This window comes from Hyaena hyaena, unplaced genomic scaffold, assembly GCF_003009895.1.
Source record: "Hyaena hyaena isolate Hyena2069 unplaced genomic scaffold, ASM300989v1 scaffold_1195, whole genome shotgun sequence".
Lineage (NCBI taxonomy): Eukaryota > Metazoa > Chordata > Mammalia > Carnivora > Hyaenidae > Hyaena > Hyaena hyaena.
In genome coordinates this window covers 120,298-126,458 of record NW_024081833.1, presented here as the reverse complement: position 1 = coordinate 126,458, position 6,161 = coordinate 120,298, and the positions used below count along the sequence as shown (strand labels likewise).

Sequence of the window (6,161 nt, the reverse complement as noted above, 5' to 3'; positions counted from 1 at the left end):
CCCCACAGAGAGTCCTCCCCAGTAATGAATTCCCACTCCAGGACAGCAATTTATGACAGTTTACATTGCTGGCAAGGTATCACTAAGATCATGTGTGTGTTCATATGTTTCAAAAGAAAATGTCTCTTTAACATTTGTAGAAGAATGTTAAACAATCCTTTTTAATGTCTGACCCACAGAGAAAGTCTGGGAATGTTATTGCTATCCAAATCAAATCCTTTTGTGGTTCATAGTCCAAAAAAGAGGGGAGGGAAGCAGAACGAAAGAAAAACAGCCAATCATACATATATATATGTATGTATGTGTGTGTGTATATATATATATATATATATATATATATATTTTTTTTTTTTTTTTTTTTTTTGGGCCGGCAACATTTGACATGTTGAAATCCACAAGGAAATGAGGGATGATCTGAGTATCAGTATTCGGAGGGCAAAGCTAAATGAGAGGTTAGAAACCAATTAATCCAACCCCTAAATTTTACAAATAAGCAGCTGAAGCCCAGAGAGATTAGATTATTTGCACAAGAGCACAAGAGGCAGCAGCAGTCATGGAATTATGCTCTCCATCCCTGACTTCCTAGTTTACAGGTAAACACAGGCAGAGGCTTGGGATGAAGGTTGACCTAATCTGAGGTCTTGGGTCCTTCACTGGGTAATTGTGTGACATTCTGATTCATCATCTATAAGAAGAGGAATGTGATAGTATCCAATTCATGGGTTTATTGTAAAGATTAAATAAAATAATGCATACATACTGCTTAGTACAATGCATGGGGCACAGGAAGTATTCATAAAATGTTAGGCCGAGTATCCTTTCAAATATTCTGTTCACTGTATATATTTTCTTTGCATTTCATGGATTACCTCTACTTCCAGCACATTTTATCTTTTCTTACATTCATGAGGCAAAACAAGGCCATCCAAAATCATCCTCTTACATCACTGCTCTTATCTTCCCATGTTTATCATGGCCCACACGTTCTCAGTCTTCATCTTATTACATCCTACCATAAAGCTGCCAAGTCACTTCTGTCTTAGGAAAAACAAATATAACAGGATCTGTGAGGCCTAGGCCATGACAGCAGACTGTCTAGGTAGCTTTCTTATCCAAATCATATCTGAACTGCTACACTTTAGACTAGAAATGGCTGAGTAGAAAGGAAAGTAAAATTGTGCTCTGCAATATGATAGCCACTACCCTTATGTGGTTAAATAAACCAAAATTAAATAATATTAAAAATTAAGTTCCCCAGTCACACAAGTTAATAACTATCATATTGGAAAGTGCAGATTATAGAACATGACCTTCATTGCAGCAAGTTCTACTGAGCAGTGCTGAATAGAACATAATGCTTGCGTATGCAGAAGAATGAAACTAGATCATTTTCTCACACCATGCACAAAAATCAATTCAAAATGGATAAAGGACCTGAACGTGAGACAGGAAACTATCAACACCCTAGAGGAGAAAGCAGGAAACAACCTCCTTGACCTCCACCGCAGCAACTTCTTACTTGACACATCCCCAAAAGCAAGGGAATCAAGAGCAAAAATAAACTGTTGGGACCTCATCAAGATTAAAAGCTTCTGCACAGCCAAGGAAACAACCCAGAAAATTAATAGGCAACCAACGGAATGGGAAAAGATAGTTGCAAATGACATATCAGATAAAGGGTTAATATCCAGAATCTATAAGGAACTCACCAAACTCCACACCCGAAAAACAAACAACCCAGTGAAGAAATGGGCAGAACATATGAACAGACACTTCTCCAAAGAGGACATCCAGATGGCCAACAGACACATGAAACGATGCTCAGCATCCCTCCTCATCAGGGAAATACAAATCAAAACCACACTGAGATACCACCTCACGCCAGTCAGAGTGGCTAAAATGAGCAAATCAGAGAACTCGAGATGCTGGCGAGGATGTGGAGACACGGGCACCCTCCTACACTGTTGGTGGGAATGTAAACTGGTGCAGTCCCTCTGGAAAGCAGTGTGGAGGTTCCTCAGGAAACTAACAATAGATCTCCCCTATGACCCAGCAATAGCACTGCTAGGAATTTACCCAAGGGATACAGAAATGCTGAGGCATAGGAGCACATGGACCCCAATGTTCATAGCAGCACTCTCCACAATAGCTAAAACATGGAAAGAGCCTAAGTGTCCATCAACAGATGAATGGATCAAGAAGATGTGGTTTATCTATACCATGGAATACTACATGGCAATGAGAAACAATGAAATCTGGCCATGTGTAGCAACATGGATGGACCTTGAGGGTGTTATGCTGAGCGAAATAAGTCAGGCAGAGAAGGACAAATATCATATGTTTGCACGTATAGGAGGATTAGGAGGAACTTAACTGAGGACCAAGGGGGAGAAGAAGGGGGGAAATGGTGGGGGAAAGGGAGAGAGGCAAACCATGAGAGACTCTTGAATGCTGACAAAAACTGAGGACTGATGGATGTGGGGGGGAGGGGGGGATGGGCATGGAGGAGGGCACTTTGGGGATGAGCACTGAGTGTTATGTGGAAACTAATTTGACAATAAACTATTTGTAAAAAAAAAAAAAAAAAAAGAACATAATGCTTGCGTAAACGGATGGAGGAAATGTAGTTATTACCAAAACCTGTGGATAATGGTCACTATGATGAGCACAGACCAAATCTTAGGGAATTAGAGAAGTGACCTTGAAGGTGCAAAATGATTACAACGAAGCTCATGTGATAGAATGAAGGTGATAATCCTTGCAATACAATATAATTCACAACAAAAGAATGAGTCCATCAACAGAAAAGTGACTATCAAAATAGAGTGCTTCAAATTCCTCAGAGCTTCAGCTGTTTGATGAAGGTGTTTTCACAATGAAGGTGTTTTCAATAGTCCAGTCCTTGTCCAACATGCTAGGATTGTAATCTCTGAGAGGCATTCTCAGTAGAAGACAAAGAGTGTTGAGAAATAGAGGGTCATTTTTTTAAATGTTTAATTATTTATTTTGAGACAGAGAGAAAGAGTAGGGGAGGGGAAGAGAGAGAGAGGGAATCCCAAGCAGGCTCCATGCTGTAGCACAGATATTTAGTAAGGACAATAATTTTGTTGTCATATTAACACAGTTAATAACAGACCATGAAAATATATGAAGCAAAAATTGACATAATGGAAGGAAGAAATAGATTGAATAATTCAAAACACCATTCTCAATAACAAATAGAAGAACCAGACAATTCTTGCCATTTGCAACAACGTGGATGGAGCTAGAGAGTCTTATGCTAAGCAAAATAAGTCAATCAAAGACAAATACCATATGATTTCACTCATATGTGGAATTTAAGAAACAAAACAAATGATCATAGGGGAAAAAAAGGAAAGAAGCAAACCAAGAAACAGATTTTTAACTGTAGAGACCAAACTGATGGTTACCAGGAGGGAGGAGGGAGAGGGGATGGCTTAATAGGAGTGCACTTGTGATCAGCACCAGGTATTGTACAAAAGTGTTGAATCACTGAATTGTACACCTGAAACTTATAATACACTGTATGTTAACTAACTGGAATTTAAATTAAAACTTTTTAAAAAAGAAGATAAGTAAGTAAACTGAGTATTTGAACAACACAATAAACAAAGCAGATACATAAAAAACACCCTTCACAGTCACAACTGCATACACATTCTTCTCAATTGCACATGGGACATTCTCCAGCATAGACCATGTTTGAGGCCACAAAGTTAAGTTTCAATATTTTAAAAGATAGATATCATGCAAGGTATCTTTTCTGACAAGATGGAGTTATAAGTCATAACATAAGTAAAACCAGAAATGTCACAAATTTGTGGAAATTAAGTGACACACTTAAACAATGAATGAACCAAAGGAAAAATCACAAAGGAAATTATAAAATACTTACAGGGGAATAAAAATGAAAATACAACATACCCAAACACCTGGAACACAGTGATAATAACATGTAAGGGGAAATTTATAACTATAAGCACACATTAAAAAATGAAATCCCAAATGAACTTAATTCTATAGCTCAAAAAACTAGAAAAGAAGGACAAATTAAACTCAAAGCCAGCAGAAGGAAAGAAATAATAATAAATTAAAGTAGAGATGAAAGAAATAGAGGAGATTAAAAAATAGAGAAAGTCAACAAATTTAAAAGTTGGTTCTTCAAAAAGATCAACAAAACTGACAAACCTTTAGTTAGATTAACTAAAGAAAAAGAGACCAGCCAAATTACTAAAACCAGAAATGAAAGTAGGGACATTACTACTGGTTCTACATAAGGAAAAAGGATTAAAGACAGTGCTGTGAAAATTTAATGCTAACAAATCAGATTATTTAGATGAGATGGACAAATTCCTAGAAACACAAGATCTACCAAGACTGAATCACAAAGAAATAGAAAAACGAATAGACCTATAACTAGTAAGAGGATTGAATCAATAATAAAAAAATCTCACAACAAAGAAAAACCCTGACTTTGATGGCTTCACTGGGAAGTTACAGACAACATTTAAAGAAGAACTAACACTAAGCCTTTTCAAACCTCTTCAACGCACCTGCTTGCACTCCTGTGTGTTATCCCTGAACAGAGCCACTATGCCTGGAGGTAAGAAGAGTAACCTCCATGCCCTCGAGAAACACCACCAGGACTGTGATGAGACCCAGGGTCTGGGGGGGCCCTCAGGCTACTGTAGCAGCAGCAGGAGAGTCCTCCTCCCCTGCCTCCCCTGCCTGCCCTCTCTCTGGGGATAGACCTCAGAATTTGCCTGCTGCTGGGATGCCCAGCAGTCCTAAAGCAGCTGAGGGAACCCCATCTCCTGCCAGTGCTAGTGCAGCTGGTTTCATGCACCGACTCAGAGGAAGGTGTCAAAAGCCAAGATGAGGGAAGCCCCAAATCCTCTAATGGCACTGAGGTCTCATATAGAGACCCATTACACAAGAAGATGGTTTTGTTGGTGCAGTTCCTGCTGCAGAACTATCAGGAGAAGGAGACAATTATGCAGGTTCTTCAGGTATGCTGAAGTTTGTCATCAAAAGTACAAGTATCATTTCAGTGAGATCCTTGAGAGAGCCTCTGAGCCCATGGAGCTGGCCTTTGGTGTTGATCTGAAGGAAGTGGATCCATCTGGCACTGCTAGTCCCTTGTCAGCAAATTAAACCTCACTGTGGCTAGACAATGAGTGAAGAAGGGAACATGCCCAAGATCAGCCTCCTGATGACCATGCTGGATGTGTATGATCTTCATGAAAGGCAACTGCACCCTGGAGGAGGAGGTCTGGGACATCGTGAATATGATGGGCATATTGGCTGATAAGAAGCATTTCATCTACGTGGAGCCCAAGAAGGTCATCCCAGAAGATTTGGTGCAGCTAAAGTACGTGGAGTACCACCAGGTGCCCAGTAGTGATCCTCTCAGTTCCTTTGGGTCCTGAGAAACCACACTGAGACCAGCAAGATGAGAATCCCGGAGTTTTTAGCCATGGTTCATGATACCATTTCCACTGCCTTCCCAGGTTGGTACAAAGAGGCTTTGAGAGATGAGGAAGAGCAAGCCCAAGCCAGAGCTGCAGCCAGGGCTCACACCGCTGCCTTAACCAGTATACATGCCAGGGCCATGGCCAGCAGCTGGTCCCACACTAAGTGAAGGCTGAGGCTGATCAAAAAGGTTGTATTTCAAATGTTGAAGTTTGAAGCAGATGGCGTTCTTTGTGGAAGAAAACAGCAATCAACATTCTAAGTGGTAGATGGCCAGGGTAGATCTGGAAGGAACATAGTGAATATCATCTTTGTGTTCCTGTTCTATATGGCAAACTTAGAGTTCTTTTTTCCCCTTTTCTTTCTTTCTTTCTTTCTTTCTTTCTTTCTTTCTTTCTTTCTTTCTTTCTTTCTTTCTTTCTTTCTTTCTTTCTCTCTCTCTCTCTCTCTCTCTTTCTTTCTCTTTCTTTCACACTTTTTTCTTTTTGTTAAATGTTATCTCTTTAATAGAAAGTTTAGATAATTTTCAAATCTAGATTTATTAATGATTTCAGTTATATATTCATTACTATTTAATAGATTTAAGATTAGGAGTTTTATTATTTAGTAGAACAAATTGGGAAACTTTTCATGCCTACTAGAAAAGAACAATAAAACATGGCATTGTT

At 39.2% G+C, this 6,161-nt stretch overlaps 1 pseudogene; it reads left to right on the top strand.

Moving 5' to 3' along the window:
- Nucleotides 1–4,614: 4,614 nt before the first annotated feature.
- On the top strand, nucleotides 4,615–5,662 carry LOC120224588 (annotated as a pseudogene).
- Nucleotides 5,663–6,161: the final 499 nt, after the last annotated feature.